Here is an 18,521-nt window from a genome sequence, read left to right as displayed (position 1 = left end):
GCATGAACAGAAAGTCTTGGAAACTCCATTTGAAGAACAAAGATAACTTAATTGAAGAACACAACTAAAAGATGCACTACCAAAGCCCTGAAGGAAGGAAAACCCCAATGACCTGAAACATGTTGGCTATGTTTTATGTCATATACCAATAATGTGATCATTGTTCTCCAACCAGCTGATGTTCCCAAGGCTTTCTATACTTGCACAATGCTTCCTATCTACCTATATTTCTCTGTGGTTTAAAGGGATTTAAAGATTAGAGGAATTCTTCCAATTTAGTTTGGATGACAAATAAAATTAAAACATAGGGACATTTAAATATTTTGGCATACCTGGATCCAAACACCTTTAAACATACACCCCAAAGAAGTTCCACTACTACAACGATTTCTAAAAAAACACAAAAGTATGCCCCAATATCTCAATTGAGTATTTTAGGAACCAAAAATATACATGTAGTAGTATTTTACATATAGGATAAAGGACTGAAAAAAAACACTTTCAACTTTAGGGATAAGAAAAGTTTTTTCTGTGTTTTTATGTTTATTAACATATGCACTAAATTCATGGAATAAAATATATCATAATTAGCATATATGTAAATATATTCTAACAAAACTTACTATGATATCTTATTTTATTAATTTAGTGCGTATGTTATTATCCGTCTGAGGAAGCTGTTTTCCTGTGAAACGCGTCACCATTTTCAATTTTGTGAAGGGATTTTCTATGCAAGAACCATTTTGGAACAGTAATAAGGAATTGTGTAAATTCTTAATTGGTTATCTAATTTTTATCCCTAAAGTGGAAAGTACGTTATTTTTGTAGTCAAATAATAAATTCATAACAAATCTGCACTTTAAAAGAATAGCCAATGGATATAAATCATTTTTTATGTTTCTGTCTCAGGTTAAAAGCACATGAGGTAGAAACCTTTTAGAAACAAACACAACACTGGTGGTTGAACTCAGGCTTTCAGTTCTGCAAGGTACTAGCGCTAACAACTGTACCAATATGGCACCCAGACGTAAAGTGCTGTATGTGGCAAAAAAAAATCAATGTGCCTGATTTATGAAAGCTTTCCAAGACTGGAGAAGATACATTTTCATCAGTAAAGCCGGGTGATCAAGCAAACCTGGAATGGATCTGGTTCAGGACTCAAAACATTTGCTAGTAGAAATCCATTCCAGATTTTCTGGATCACCCAGCTTCACTGATGAAAGTGTATCCTCTCCAGCCCTGGAGAGCTTTCATAAGGGGCTATTGTGAGAATAAATGGTATTGGCATGTTAATCATGATATGAAATGTTGCATGTTGTGAGTTTAAGGTTTTCGACACAAATCTGTGCCTTTTTTTGCTTTTCTAAACTTTTCTTTCCATGCCCATTGCCTATCCTCTGATCGTGTGTTTCTGCTAACTCTTTTGTCCCTTGGTGTCTTTGTTTTTTGGGATGTTGATATGTTTTTTCTGGTTGTAGTCCTTCACCCTTCTTTTGCCTGTCCTTTTTGTGCCATGGGTGACTTGTGTGACTACTTGAGTCATTGGCCCTAATTTATCAAGCAAAATCTGAAGTTTGCGCACACATATTCGCAATCCGACATCAGAAACCTCCAACCTGTTTAACAACGCATTTTAAGGACTCTGGCAGGCGAGACCTCGCTTTTGCCAGCGGACTAGATCATCCACACATAGGCCCTGATTTATCAAGGGAGCTTGTGTAAGCTTGCGCCGATATACGAGGCATATTGCCGCGAGCCGGAGCCGAATACTAGTACACTCGCCTACACTTGCCAGCTGGATTCCTGCTTTTTTGTTTAGTTGCAACACTGCAAACTAGTTGATATCAAGCTGTATACATACTAATTAGCACTTTATAATAACAAGTATGACTGTAAAAAAATATGACCAAGCATTTTGGATCTGATTCAAATTTCATTCTAGTTTGGTTTTAGAGAAATCAAATATTTGCAAAAAAGGATTGTTGGCAACGATGTTATAATACATGTATCAAGAAACATTTAGTGATTTCACTTGTGTGTGTATGTCAAAATACATTTAAATGAATAGTAATACGTACACTTAGGTCCATAAATATTTTGACAGAGACAACTTTTTTCTAATTTTGGTTCTGTACATTACCACAATTAATTTAAATGAAACAACTTGAAACAAACGACTTTCAGCTTTATTTCAATGGGTTGAACAAAAAGATTGCATAAAAATGTGAGGAACTAAAGCCTTTATTTACACAATCACTTCATTTCAGGGGCTCAAAAGTAATTGGACAAATTAAAAAGCTGAAAATAAAATGTTCATTTCTAATACTTGGTGGTAGACTTGGATATCGATACGCCTACTTCCTGGAGAGTGTTGTTCACTTGGTTGGCTGTTGTGAAGGGGTTTCTCTTCACCATGGAAATGATTCTGCCATCATCCACCACTGCTGTCTTCCGTGGACGTCCAGGTCTTTTGGCGTTGCTGAGTTGATCAGTGCTTTGTTTCTTTCTCATGATGTACCAAACTGTAGATTTTGCCGCTCCTAATATTGTAGCAATTTCTCGGATGGGTTTTTTCTGTTTTTGCAGCTTAAGGATGGCTTGTTCCACCTGCATGGAGAACTCCTTTGACCGCATGTTGTCTGTTCACGGCAAAATCTTCCACATACTCCAGGCCTCTTATCTGCTTAATTGATAATGACATAACACAGGAATTGCCCACCAGCCCATGAAATAGCCTTTGAGTAAATTGTCCAATTACTTTTGAGCCCCTGAAATGAAGTGATTATGTAAAAAAAGGCTTTAGTTCCTCACATTTTTATGCAATTTGTGGTAATATACAGAACCAAAATTTGAAAAAAAGTTGTCTCTGTCCAAATATTTATGAACCTAACTGTATGCATTTTCATTATTACTATTTTAACTGGACTGGTTTGGGGGGGGGAGATAATCAAGTAAGTACTGTATGCTTGGATGGTATGCATTGATGTGACTTTTTGTAATCTTCATTATTGTTGGATTCATCTGTTGCTGCAATGTTTTTGGGCCTGGTTTCTAATTACGGTTTCTGTTGTTTAGCAATTCTTTAGCAATGTTTTGTCATTTTTTCCACAAATAATGAGTACAAAAATGTATGCATGGTCTCCACTACAAACTGCTACTTTATCCCCTTGGTTGCCTATTGGTATTTGAATGTCTTATGTATATATTCCTTTTATTAATAAATTGTCATGGTTTTTATTTCTTTGTTTTTTTTATAGCCTGACATTTGCACACATTTGCTGCCACACAACTCCTCTGTTCATTTGTAGTAGTGTTATAGGTTTGTTGTCATTGTGCTGTGCTGGCTGATCTTACCACTATTGTATACAAACACACTTCCACTTGCTGTACAAACTGGTTGTCAATTAGTTGTCCAGCTGAGTTGCATACTCATTCTAACACACCGGATGGTGATGGAAGGAGGTCCAGGTTGCCAAGCACAACATCAAAGCACATTGATTGCCAAGCTCACAAGCAGGGTCTCCCACTCTTAGAAATGAACAGATGTTGTGTTGTTGCTCCACTTAATTTTGCACCTTAAATACTGGATTGAATACAATTTTTTAGGTGTTTACAAAAATCAAATAGTACTAGTATATCAAACTTCCATGGACTAATTCACTTTGTGCCAAACATATTTTCTTGCTTTTCCAGCCTTTCAGGGGGTTTATGCAGGTTTGAATGGCATTTTAGACCTTGGCCCACTATATATATTTACTTACTCACCTCACCTTGGTAATGCAAGCATATAAAGGTGGATTCCTCCTTTAAACCAAGAACAATATCCTCAATGAATGTTGCTTGAAGCCAACCCCATGACATCAGAAATAATAGGAAGAAATAGGCAATCTTTGCAATTTGAAGCATGTTAAGCAATAAGCAAGCATGTATGTACATACGTATAGGCATGTGTGTACATACTGTGAGATCGCCTTGTAGCAACGGGGGGGTGTTTCAAAGCAGGAAACAGGGCCAGCAGGTTTTAAGCGCAACCAAGGGTTTATTTCACTTCACTATTTACACACAAAACAGGCAAAATAAAACAAACGGCAAAAAGAAAGCCTGGCCACTTGGCCACTAATTCACTGTTAGTTCCCCTTAACTAGCAGTCCAGCCCAACCTAGTGTTGTTCAGGACTCTAAGGCCCTAACCATATATCTTTGCAATGGTCTGTCTTTGTTCCCTGTTCCCAGTTCACCAGTCAAGACAGAGCCACAGGAATAAGCAGGCTGGTAGTTTATATCCCCAGCCTAATTATCAGGATGCATTGCAGGTGAGACAGTTACACCTGATCATACCCAGGCCTCTTTAACTCCCCCACCTGGCCAAGAAGCCTGATACTTCAACCCCACCGTCAGGTTAAAAAGAAAACTGACTAAACAGAAAAATACTCCGCGTATAACCTGTATCTGGGGCAAATGTACCTGTCATCCTGGACGAAACCCTGTGATTTATTTGGCCAGCTGTTACAATACATTTAGGCATGTATGTACATACATGAGTGCACATGAAGGCAAACAAACAATATACACCTAAAAAGAAAAACTTACCCGAATGAGGATCCTTCTCTGCAAAAGAGGCCGGTACATTTTTCCCCTGATATAACACAGTTCACGGGAACACAATTCACGGGTCCACTTTCGCGCACAACTATGTGCATCAGGTTCCTGTGGTTTGGAGCACAACTATGCGCATCAAACAACAGTTTTAAAAGGACAATTGTGCTGTTTTTAGCTTTTGATCAATTCAGAGAAATAAACTGCTTCAAAACAATCACAATTGACTTGTTAAATTGGAGGTCTGTTGGATCACCCAAGGCTAAAAGTTCTTGGGAGATTGTAAAAGATCACAAAAACAAATCCCCCCATAAAAAAAAAATCTACAAAATTTGGAAAACTACTTTATTCAAAATAAACACATTTGCTAAAATATCACATTAAAATATAAGGACCACACAGACACCACTAAATTTACATGACAAAAAAAACAAACAAACATGTAAACCCACATTTCCATATAAGGCCAAAATGGTTAAAAAATAGCCCAAGAAATATTGCATTCAAAAAATACTTACCAAACCAATATGCAATTTGTATCTATCAAGGGTGGAAAACTGGATTAGAAAATATTTATGCAGGACAAACATTTAAAAGGTAGTAATTAAACAATATGGCCACAAACACAATAACATAGCATTAACATTGACTTCCTAATCTGGGATATCTCTACTTCCTAATTGCAAAATGGACATTAAAACATTCAAAGTTTAAAAAACAAAAGCAGTTATTGTGCTAAATGGTAAGCAAAGTATGAATTGTAGCAACATAAATTAGTAGAACACAGCAACAACTCTCCTCCCCAAGACAAAGAAAACAGACAAAGGAAAAAGCAAGTCAGACAACACTCCTATATATGCTTATGTTTAAGCGCACAGCTGATACAAATCCTTGTAATTGGGACATGTGCAGTCTATGCTATTTGGCTGTTTGTTTTTTGACAGTTTGACATTCAATAATCATTTATTGATATGATCCTTTACATTTGTACACCAATGACCAGCTATCAAATAAATATTACATTAAAACAAAGTAGGCTTTAATGTTCAAGTTATTTTTTAAAGGTATGTGTTTAGTGTAACTTTTAACATTTTTGATTATTTTTTATAGTATATTAATATTTCATTACTTTTTTAAATATTTATATATCTATAGATCATATATATATTGTCAGGATCCAAACCCAGGGATGTTTCGGTGTCTGGCTCCAGCTCTGTTCACTGTGCCACTTGAGGGTTTGCCTTTTGCACACTGTTGGATTCCTTGGACAAAGATACCTTGATACTTAGTTTCTTGTTGAACCTTGAACTCCTGGCCCCTCCCATGAACTTCCTATTTAAGCCATGTCTCTAAACTTCCTGTTGCCGGAATATTGTGCTCTGCTACTGTTACATTGCGCTCTCCAAACTATTACCTGTGTACCGACCCTTGGCTTCTGTTTAAACGACTACTCTTCCTTGCACTCCGTCTCCAACTTACACCATTGACTACTGACCTCTGCTTGTACTTTGACTACGTTTGTGTTTGCGGTTTGCTTGTGCATAGATCCTGGACTGCTTCCGCCTAGGTCTACTTGCTGTTTCAGCTACTGGACTCTGAGCCTGAACCTTGATCGTTACATATATATATATATATATATATATATATTTTGTGACATGGCAAAAGGGTTCATCTTAAAAGGAAGATATATTTCTCCTCGTTTCCTCTCCTACAGTCCTACCTCTCCTGCAGTCGGAGAGTACCTTTTACCCCAGAAAAGGTGATCCCTCAAAGGTAGTATACCAGATATGGTGCAGTGCAACAAGACACCAATCGCCAACAGAGTGAAAGGATAAAGCTGTTGTCTGCCCAGATTGTTGCAATATCAGAGGCCCTGCAATTGGATCGCACTGTCCTTAAAGAGGTAGCTCTACGCCTGGCAAACTTAAGTGAGGTCTCCGCTGTACCTGTCCAAACTGTCAGTAAGATTATTAGTGCAAATCACATTCTGAAGAAAATGACAGTTGCTGATGATGTGGAGGATTACCTTGCTACTTTTGAGAGGATTGCGGTGCGTGAAAGGTGACCTAAGGAACAATGGGCCGGTATAGTTGTGCCATATTTGACTGGCAAACCCCAAAAAGCCTATTTCGATTTGGAACCTGAGGCTGCCCTGGACTGTGAAAAACTTAAAGTGGAGATCCTTGCACGTTTGGGAGTAACGCTAGCGGTCCGAGCTCAGCAAGTATCAAGAGTGCTGTATCAAGTTGTGAAACAAGGTGATGATGTAATTGAGCAACTAATTGTTCCTAAGCCTTATAGAAGAACAGTATTGGATCATTTGGCTTAGGTTACACAAAGATGTCCAGGATTACTGTGAGTCATGTCCTGAGTATCAGTATTCGGCTCCGATGCCCCATTATCGCAGCCCCCTGGTACCTTTACCAATCATTGAAGTACCCTTTGAAAGAATTGGCATGGACCTGGTGGGTCTGCTGGATCAGCTCAGGGTCATCAGCATATACTGGTCATAATAAACTATGCCACTACAATGAGCTGCTAACAGATCAGGGTACATCGTTCATGTCCCGTGTAATGAAGAAACTCTGTAAACTGTTTAAAATTTTGCAGCTCCTCACCTATGTCTACCACCCACAAACTGATGGGTTAGAGGAAAGATTTAACAAGACTCTAAAAAATGTCTTAAAAAAGGTGGTGGACAAAGATGGGAAAAATTGGGACTTCTTGTTACCTTACCCGATGTTTGCTATAAGAGAAGTTCCCCAGTTATCCACAGGCTATTCGCCTTTTGAGTTGCTGTATGGCAGACTCCCGCATGGCCTTTTAGATATAGCAAAAGAAACCTGGGAGGGTCAGACCACGCCCTATAGAAGCGTTATAGAGCACATCTCTTTAATGCAAGACAGAATCGCTGCTGTTATGCCCCTTGTTAAAGAACATATGGTGCAAGCCCAGGAGGCCCAGAAGCGAGTTTATGATAGAGGGACCAAAGTTCTCAACCCTAACCCAGGAGACAGGGTACTAGTTTTAGTACCCACTGTGGAAAGCAAGTTTCTTCCTAATGGCAGGGGCCTTTTGAATTGATGGAAAAAGTAGGGGAGGTGCCTTGGAAGAACAAGGAAACATTGGTAGCCATGCCAGTCCCAAAAAGCGTTTCAGGTCCCTTAGTACCTGAGGTAAAAGTCACAGAAACCTTATCATTGTCACAGAAAAATGAGGCAAAAGATTTTCTTGTAAAAAACAGAGATGTTTTCTCAGAAATACCTGGGCGAGCCACAGTCATCAAGCATGACATTATTACCAAACCCGGGGTTGGGGTGAATCAAAAGCCATATCGTATCGCAGAAGCAAGACGTAAAGCAGTGGCCGAGGAGGTTAGAAACATGCTACAATTGGGAATAATGAAGGAATCCCATAGTAACTGGTCGAGCCCAATTGTGCTAATCCCAAAACCAGATGGAAGCATCAGATTTTGTTATGACTTTAGGAAACAACAGTGTGTCTAAATAATGAAGAAATCCCATTGTGACTGGTCAAGCCCAATTGTGCTAATCCCAAAGCCAGATGGAAGCATCAGATTTTGTTATGACTTTATTTCCTAAAGTCATAACAAAATCTGATGCTTCCAGTGTGTCTAAATAATGAAGGAATCCCATTGTGACTGGTCAAGCCCAATTGTGCTAATCCCAAAGCCAGATGGAAGCATCAGATTTTGTTATGACTTTAGGAAACGTAACAGTGTGTCTAAATTTGATGCTTACCCTATGCCACGGGTGGACGAGCTTATTGACCAGTTGGGAACAGCTCAATATCTGATGACCTTAGACCTGACAAAAGGCTATTGGCAAATACCACTGACTGACAGTCCTAGAAAAGACAGCCTTTTCTACCCCAGATGGTTCATTTCAGTACAAAAGGATGCCCTTTGGCTTGCATGGTGCTCCTGCCTCCTTCCAGAGAATGATAGACAAGACTGGGACCTCATCGCCAGTACGTGGCTGCGTATTTGGATGATATAATCATTCACAGTCCTGACTGGGAAACCCACCTGCCTCGGGTACAGGCCGTCTTAGACGCACTCAGGAAAGCGGGACTGACTGCCAACCCTTAGAAGTGTTGTATAGGCATGGAGGAAGCCAAGTACCTGGGGTATGTCATTGGTCGAGGTGTGATTCAGCCCCAAATTAATAAAATTGAGGCAATTCAAAAATGGCCCCAACCTATAAATAAAAAACAAGTGGGGGGATATGATCACCCTGTATAAATATATAAATGGTCCATATAGAGAACTCTCTTCCCAATTATTCACTTTGAGATCATTACAAAGAACAAGAGGGCACTCTTTGCGTCTGGAGGAAAAGAAGTTTAAGCTCAGGATAAGTAAGGGATTCTTCACTGTAAGGTCTGTAAAAATGAGGAATCAGCTCCCTCGTGAAGTAGTTTCAGCAACTAATATAGATTGCTTTAAGAAAAAGCTGGATGCTTTTCTAGAAGCACAGAATATAACTGGATACTAAGGATTTAAAGTAAAGATTACAGAGACTGTTGATCCAGGGAACATCTGATTGCCTCATGGAATCAGGATTTTTTTTACCCTATTGAAGCAAATTGTACCAGGGTTTTTTTGCCTTCCTCTGGACCAACAATGTCTTATAGGGTTTTATATCTGGGATATCTCTACTTCCCAAGTAGTTGACCTTGATGGACTTATGTCTTTTTTCAACCTAACCTACTATGTAACTATGTTGAATACAGGAATATCAGGGAGTGTACTGAACACTGGTATGGAAACATCAGCACCACGCGGCACAGGTCATCTTGCTGATTCCAAATCAGGGTACTTCCACTTGTTTTCTTGTAACGATTAAAACCTTTAACATTCACAGCACAAAAATAACAATAATTATGATAATTTTTAGGCTCTCGCCATGCCAGGGGCACCAAATTTCATACTGTTTCACTAATGTAGACACTCTACACAAGTTTTGAAAACCATATGGGGAGCCCAAAACTCATCTTGGTCCCCCAGTTTAATACCAAAATATGCAAGATATGCTTGTTTCACAAATTCTGTAATGTTTCTGGTCTGTTTTTGCTGAGAATATTCACCACAAATGTAACAAAATACATTGGGGTCATTTAAACAACTTCTTCTTGAAGAACTCTTTCTTCTTGAACAAATATTTCTGTAAAAAAAAAAAGGTAATACATGAATACAAAGAAGGCAAATGAAAGTTTCATGTAAATAATGCTACATTTAATATATACAATGCAAAACATTGGTGTAAATAAAGATTGATAACATTAATAATAATTGATAAGATTGATAGCATACTATGTTAACATTTGTTGGAAAAATCATCTATTCTGATTCCTGTATCACAAGAACTAGAGCCAATTTGAACTTGAAATATTATGTGTTATATATACAGATTGATTGATATGAATTAGTTTCCAGTGTTGTAACCAATACACAAAAAAATAACATAAATTAAGAGATTTAAACTACAGCAAATCAAAAAATAAATGATTTTTTTTTAGAATTAGTATAATGTAGCATTAAAGTTTAGCACTTACAAAAAAAAAAAAAAACAAGCACTAAAGAATCACATTGACCTGTAATGAACTGTAGGTGCACACAGAAAAGGGACCAGGTGTGCCCTAATTGATTGCTATGACATCACCATTAACTAAGCTTTACAGACCTACCTAAATCGTGCAGCTAAAGATTATTGGCGTAAATTGGCAAATTCTTGACCACTTGCTCATTTATCAAAGCTGTAATCCGGCGGGCGAGCACTCGAGTGCTCGCCATCGAATTACGGTAATACCCCAAGCGCTTCAGATTGAATATGCACCTGGCAAACTTACACGCATTCGCTTGACAAATTAGCCCATTGTGGATTTTTCCCTGTCACATGTGTATGGTATGCCATGTTCTGTTTTTTTTTTTATTCCATTCCGTGTTCCTGTGCCATTTTTTAAAGTACTTCTTCACCCTTTCAATTTAGGGCAGTGGTGCAGCCAGTCCGCATCTGACCAGCTCCGGTGCTAGTACCCCATGCTGCAGAGTCCAAAGGCAGTTGCCACAGATGCCACAACCCAGTGTCACATATCGCACAGCTCACGCTTCCCCTGTGCACTTCGGGGGCCCCACTTATTCTCCTGGGCGTCTGAGCCGGGGTCTATCAGAGCACAATACCTTGCTGTACAGTGATTTCCCAAGCCACTCCGCCTGCACAGTCATGCGCATTGGTTCTGACCCTTACCTAGGACCACGTCAAGATTCAGAGAGCTACTGCCCTGTTCCAATGGACACCTTAACCTTTGAGGAGGCCTTGGTCAGCAACTCTGGACATTCCTCCCAGACTTCCTATGTGTCTTCACTCACTTCCTATTCCCACCAGCTATATAGGGTCCATAATAGCTACCATTACACCTTAGGGCTTAGTTCAGGGTCCAGCCAAGCTCCCAGAGTTCGAAGCTATTATCATGAACCAGATGAAGAAGACTGGTGCTAGCAGAGGGAGCCAAAGCATGTTCAGTCTTGCCCTTCACTTCACCAGGAAGCTGAAGCAACGGGAAAATAGGTGACAGAGAGGGGGGTGGGGTCTTGTTTCAATCACTACTGATGCGTTTTATCATACGCCAACAGATTGCTGGGACATCAGGGAATGTTTTACCAGAGCAGAAGCAACGACCTAAGTAGAAAATGCAGACTGAAAACAACGAAGAAATAAAAGAACAAGCAGGGTAGAGCCAGAGCAGGCCTTCATGTTAAATTGTTCTGGCATATGTCGCATTTTCAGCAATTTTTTTGGGGAAGAGTTACAACAATTCCTCTTTTGTAGTTTTCGAAATATGGGATGTAGGATGGCAGGCCTGGAGGTTGAAGAGAAATGAATATGAGCAACAAGTATTAAAGTTTCTTTTTTTATTATTTATTTATACTTATCTATAGGATAGAAGGGTAATCATTGACAAAGCTCTTCACCTTTCTATTTCATACTCCACAAACTTCCAAGAAATTTTAGACCAGTCATAATTGCCATCACATTCACTCTCCACCAACTTTCATTTCTTAGCAGAGGAATTTCAGCTAAAACTTATTCTTACAGGCAGACATGACCCAAGACAGACCACACAGTCACTTCACAACCTCTGCTTGTCCTGCTCTCTCTTCTTCAGAAATGGTGTCCGTGCTATAGACATTTTCAGTTTCAAGGTAGTCCTGTTAAAAACACTGGTGGAATAGACTTGGTGGATTGACTGCTTGGTGAGGATAAGTTATCTATAGAGAGATGTAAAATACTAAACAGATATTCACTCTCCAAAGTGTGGGCAGCATGGTGGCTCAGGGGTTAACCCTCCAGCCTTTACAGCACTAGGTCCCAGGTTCGATCCCCAGCCGGGACATTATCTGCATGGAGTTTGCAGGTTCTCCTCATGTCTGTGTGGGTACTCCAGTTTCCTCCCCCATCCCAAAAACATGCAGTGAGCTTAATTGGCTTCTCCCTAACAATTGACCCTAAATGACATATGACTATGATAGGGACATTAGATTGTGATCTCCTTTGAGGGACAGTTAGTGACACAACTAAGGACTTTGTACAGTGCTGCATAATATGATGGCACTATATAAATACTGTGTAATAATAAAGTGAGATAATGAATATGGGTAATATGTCAAACACCCAGGATAACTTTTATGGTGTTGGAGAAAGATGAGGTGTTTTTAACAGGACTACCTTCATGGAAAATCAAGCTTGAACAAGTGTATTCAGACCAATACCCCCCCTTTTTGTACGATTCTGCCATTCGGGTACAAGCTCAATTACTGATCTTCTATCCACACTTTTCTCTTTATCCTCTCCTTATCTTTAATGGTGATCACTGTCCAATAGCTTTGCAGACTAACAGCAATGATCAACGTCAAATAGCTTTGCAGACTTACAGTGATGATCGATACACGAGTAATCAGGTGGAAAGCAGGGGATACATAAGTAGCGAGAAGCAGGAACCAGGAATCAGGAGCAGAAACAGGTAGTTGCCATGATCAATTCGCACTAGAAGGAAAACAGGGACACTTCAGATAGTGCCTCCCTAGTCTCTGATTGGAGCTTGCACTGGGCATGTGCAAAGTAAGGATACGCACTGAGCATGTGCAAAGTGGATCATTTAGACATAGGTTTGTGACAGATGAACTTTTTTAATATACCTATATTTTTAATACACTATACACTGTGTATATATATATATATATATATATATATATATTAAGAATTCAGATGGTGTTAAATCATGTCATTGTACCTGTTTAGGCCGCCATTAATTCCATGTATTAGACAATAGCAAACATTGAACATGCTCCGTTTAAAAAGGCTTTTGAGGAATGTTAGCAAGCCATTGTTATGTTAAGAAGCACCTGGATTGTGGTAGAAGGCATTAAGACATTTTTTACAAAGATTCTTTGTTGGGTGCTCCCTTGTCTTAAAAATTAAACAAAATTTTGATATGTAAACATAAACCATATTTATTCCAAAGGGGCAAAACGTATCACCAAAAATAGCAATGTGGATCACCTTTTTTTTTCTTTTTACAAATCTGGGCAGTGGTATTCTTCAGAAAGAAAACCGCAGTCAATAGTTTAGTCTGTAGTCAGTGGGTTTTAGGAACCCTGCAGTCAATTTTTGGTTTAAAATATATTCATCAAAATAATCATCAATGTATCTAGACTTTTCACTTATCTCATTGGGACTGATCAGGTGCAAGAATTTTAAACAAAAGTGGCCCCATATATGAATTCCAAACATATGCAGCACATGTACTTGTTTATAATTGTTCATTTACCTGAAAAGGGCTTTAGGTATCAATTGTGTTTGCAAATTAATGTAAAAACACAGGATTCCTTTTGGTGTGACTGAAATCAAACTAAAGGATTTGTTTAAGAGACAAGGGCAGATGTATATACTAAAGGCAGTGCCCTTGCCAAAGTAACCCCTTTTCCACTTAAATGTGTTTTTTTTTTGGGGGGGGGGTTGTCAAAACACCAGATTTGATGTTTGTTGAGACTAGGGATGAGCGAGCGATTTATAATTTTGATCTTGCGGCGAATCAGGCCATGCGAGTGCCTCCAATCAGCTGTGACCGCAGGTTCCCATGCTCCCTGGGCTGTATTTATTAACCCAGGGAGCGTGGGAACATGCACTTCAATGGAATTCGTGAATTCAGTTTGCCGAAATTTCGCGGACCCATCAAAAGTTCAGGAAAATTTGCACGAGAATGTCAGACGCATTCTCGCTCATCCCAAGTTGAGACAATATTGCAGGTTTGAACAACATGTACGTTTTAGAATGTTCTATTATGCTTTAGATTTCTGTTCCATGCAGACAAAAATTTGGTATTGTGCAAGAAAGAGCAAAAATTAGAACCAACATTGACCTACAAATCTGGGCCTTTCATGACTTGACAGATGTATACTACCCAGTCCTTTAAAATGCTCCTTACTTGTTGGTGCCTCTGCATCCCCGAGACAAGGAAAAAAAATAGGCACAACTTTTATGTTTTGTTTAAAAAATCTAAATAGAACTAGAATTAGATTAGATTAGAATAGATTTGTGCCCTCTTCTGCTTCACTCACCCTGCACTCCCCTGCTGCAAGCAACAGCTTTCCTCAGGAATCTTATTCACAGGTCGCTTCCTGGTCCAGATCATGTGACTCGGTCAGCTGCCCCTTTACCTCAGAGGACTAGAGTGTTCTACAAACGCACTGCACCTATTGGTGAAGAGGTGAACACCGTCTCAACTGCCTCTTCTCCAGCTCTCCCTCTGGTGGTGGCTTGGATGCCTGCAGGTCACAGTCTCCAGTTATCACAAGACCTAGTTGCCAGTCACTTCCCTAATAAGGGAAGAAGTTGCCTAAACAAGGAGTTCCATCTGTTCATGTCTGTTTCCTGCTGCTGTTTCTCCTGTGTACTGACCCCCGGCTTGACCCTTGACTGCCCCTGTTTGCTGCCTGCCCTGACCTCTGGCTTGTCTGACCACGCTCCTGTCTCACGTTCCTGCACCACAATTGCACATGTCAGCAGTCACCAGCCTCTGCATGCATGGGGGCCACAACCTGGCAACTGCCAGCAGCGTAACATCCTCACCTCTAGAGGCTCTGGAGAAGACCAGGCAGTTGCTTAGAAGCTGCGCCCCGTGTACGTCTCTGCCATCTGGGCTGGTGACACGGTCACCACCCTGCCAGCGTGACAAGCCTTCACTTTCACCTAGATAGTCACATCTGGTCTGTGCTCTTTCCCACGAACTATAAAATAACTATTTTCATTGTTGTAACCAAAGCCATTTAGCACGATGGGGGTTATTGTTTAGACTGCATATAAAGCTTAGTTTGTGCTTAACCACCTGGGCGTTTCACTGATGTCTGTACCAAAAGCGGTACACTGTTTTTCATGAAATTTATTTTTTTAAATTGTAGAGCTGTGATTTACAGAAATATGTCCGAACAAGGGTCTAGTAGATATTCTGAATATAATAAAGTTTGAAACACACAATCATGTAAAAAAAAAAAATTAACTTTAATAATAAAATTAATTAAAAAAACACAAAAATCAGCTTAAACAAGAATGCATAAATACATAAAAAATACTGAAAATACTGAAAATGCAATGACTGTATATTGTATAGTACTATATTATTCTAAAACACCTCCCTAGTGTGGTAAATTTTTGAATTTCCCGGTTATTTACTTTGTCTTTATTTTATATTATTTTGTATTGGATTGGATACAGGAGTTTGTATTCAATCCAATACAAAATGTGAATTTGAATTTCACAGTTACTTACTTTGTATTTATTTTATATTATTTTGTATTGGATTAGATACAGGAGTTTGTATTCAATCCAATACAAAATGTGAATTTGAATTTCCCGCTGATGGGCACACGCGCCGACGACGTCATCAGCCGACGGAGAAGACAGACACCCGACGCTGGAGACGGAGATCGACGCTGGAGAACTTGGATGGAACAACAGCACACGGGATGATGACAGCGGTAAGAGACGCCTGTTTCTATGTTTAGCCACCTGAGAATAGTTCGGGGGTTAACGCTTTCTGCAAGTATTTTTACCCCGAACTAAGGTCGGGTTAACCACCCCGGTTGTTAAACGGGTTGTAAAAGGGAATTCATAGATGCACTTGTAGATACTTTTTTTTTCTGACACTGTTCTATTCACCTGGCGTAATCCCACAATGTAAATGGATTACACCAAAGACTGCAGTGTCTTCCTCCCTCTTTTCTCACTCTTGTGTTTCCTTTTGCATTCAGCAAAGAATGTGCATGCGGTGATTGCCCAGTGTGAAGTACTTTATAAACAGTGTAAGAAAACAAACACTAATAAGTAAAACACACATCTCCGCTCATTATGAGTAAAATCAGAACTACAAGCTCAATATACCTTACCCAGGAGCTATATTTAGACATCCAGCTACCATAGGCACACATGAAAACTGAAACCCCTTTTTGTACAATCTCCAACTCTTTTGGTAGATATGCCGAACTTGGTCTTAAAGAGAGCATATAATCTGCTCTATATTTTTATCTACTTTTTGACTGTAAAGTTCATCAAACAAGAGAAAGGTGAACTTTTATTTTCCCAGAAGAAGATTCATATGTTCCCAGACCTTCTTTTGTTCCATATTACGTGGGTGATTTTGTAGCAGCTAATATTTGCTGCTCTGAATTACTATTAACAGGATTTGCAGTTTGTGAACTTTTCATCACCACTCATTGGCTACAATGGAATAGAAGAGTGATTTGTAAATCAGCCCTGTGATTTGTAGTCCCAAAGCAGTGAACTAAAAGCGTCTGTTACTAACAATCCTATTGCCAACATGAAACACTGCAAAAATTAAATCACCGAGCTACAAAAAAAAACTCTCCAATAAACAAAGTTGTTTAAAGAAAACAACTATGTTTATTGGAGAGAAAGTAAAAAAAGAGGATTGTTGTGCATAAATCAACAGTGTGAATGCGAGTGCAGGGTTTTCTGAACAGTGTAACCTTCTTAGATCCCTAAAGACCTGCCAAAGACTAGTAATACTTGAAACACGTGGAAAATATAGTTTATTAACAGCTTGAAAGCCACAGGCTGTATAAAGTAGTTTTGACCTCAAAATACTCCTTGCAGACCTCTGCTATGACAAAGATGAAGCTGACATTTCCCCTTGTGGATGATATAATATCCTCCAGATAGTATATCAGAGCCTTGTAGTATTAGTTAATCAGTTACTTTGAGAAGTGGTTATGGCTTGTTATATGGCATTACTTTTTTTTCCTTGGCATAGGTGGTAAGGCACTTTGCACCTTACCTGCTAAAAAAAATAGCTGCCTGTGGGAGCTGTTGCCTCTTTCACTCTACCTTTTGTTTTGCATCCAAGAACCAGACCGAACTGAACATACTTTGTATTAATTAATGTTTGCATGTAAACTATATACATAATAAATTAAGAAAAGTGACAAAAAACACACAAAAAAATTATTATTACTTGCATGAGAAAAAATGCTAAACATCTCTTTGTTCTCTTTTGATATGATGTATTCATCTCTTATTTATTTTTATTTATAATTGATAGTTGGGGGTTTGTTGCAAAACTTTCTATAACAGTAAGGAACAAAACAATTCTAACAACTAGAAAATTTGACATTTTTTCCCTTTAGACGCATCAAGAAACATTGACTAGTCTGATGGGTGAATCCTCTCTGCCAGGCAGCATGTTGGACAGGCCATTTGATTCTACAATTACCAATTTTGTAAGCAAGAGGTCCTTAAATTACAAATAAAAAAAAAGTAAAAAAAAAAACATTGTTGTGTGTTGCTTTGGGTATACGTTTTTGACAGGGTGTGGAACTGGCTGCTAGAATGATAAAAAAAAAACTCTTGGCAAAACCTTTTCATTGACCAAGTTGCCAGTTGAAAGACTTGTTGGAATTATTTTACCTGCTTTTATGTGACCATAATGGATAGACCACAGGACCAAGAAAGCTAGGGTTTCTTTGTGCGGCAAAAAATTACATTGTGAAAACATATCAATATAGCTGAGTGAGATTACAATTCATATTAAAACATGAACATACAATGCTTTGCTCACTTTACCATACAGTCAGTGTGGAAAAAGTGGTTGTCAACTAATACATGATTATTCCTAATGTGGTAGTAGTTAACATCTCATACCTGATGCGTTTTGCCATTCAGCTTCCTCAGGGATTTGAGTAGCTTGTATTGGACTGTATAATGAAATTACAGTAGGTAAGGATACTTATAAGTTCAAGATACAAAGAGTTTTTTTCAAAATAAACAATGATAGATTCATGATACAAATAGTTGCTTCAAAATGAACAAAGATTACATATCAAGGCATGAGAATTGTTTATATACGCGCCTTATTGAAATTAGTGTATTGTTCACCATATTCTATGATAGTAATGTTGTTGTTAAATTTGTAATGTAAGAAAATATTCCTGTTTCCCTTATCCCTTTTCTTGAAAGACAGTATCTTCACTAATTCTCTATTAGCTTAATAATCACACAGATTGTAAATAACAAGATATTTATTAACAAAGAACAAAATTAACAAGTAATCAACAATTATTCCAATTAAGCTAAATAATAACCACATATAGACAAAGTAAAATGATACGTTACGCAAAGAGTCCGTCCTCTGTACCCTGCACCTTTGAGAGAGAAAAGAGAGAGATTTGGGACAGTTGTCCCTTTTTATACATCTCTGGGACCCCTGGCCACATCCAGTCACACCCACCCATCCACCCCTTACTCAGGTGTCCTCCCAATTCTGGAAACACCCTGCTCCCAGGTGTCCGCTGATATTCTCCAGTACGTGGTGCTGCTGTATTGAGGGCAAATC

At 38.8% G+C, this 18,521-nt stretch overlaps 1 long non-coding RNA gene across 1 annotated transcript in view; it reads left to right on the top strand.

Annotated features, from left to right (window-relative positions):
* The window catches only part of LOC140342861 (uncharacterized), a 37,625-nt gene extending 20,166 nt beyond the window's left edge, over nucleotides 1-17,459 (top strand). Inside the window, exon 3 of the long non-coding RNA XR_011923181.1 lies at nucleotides 17,317-17,459. This is a non-coding gene — a long non-coding RNA (uncharacterized lncRNA). The remainder of the gene's footprint in view (nucleotides 1-17,316) is intronic.
* Nucleotides 17,460-18,521: the final 1,062 nt, after the last annotated feature.

This window comes from Pyxicephalus adspersus, chromosome W (genome assembly GCF_032062135.1).
Source record: "Pyxicephalus adspersus chromosome W, UCB_Pads_2.0, whole genome shotgun sequence".
NCBI lineage: Eukaryota > Metazoa > Chordata > Amphibia > Anura > Pyxicephalidae > Pyxicephalus > Pyxicephalus adspersus.
The sequence above is the reverse complement of the archived record's forward strand: the minus strand, read 5'-3'. Positions and strand labels throughout refer to the sequence as shown.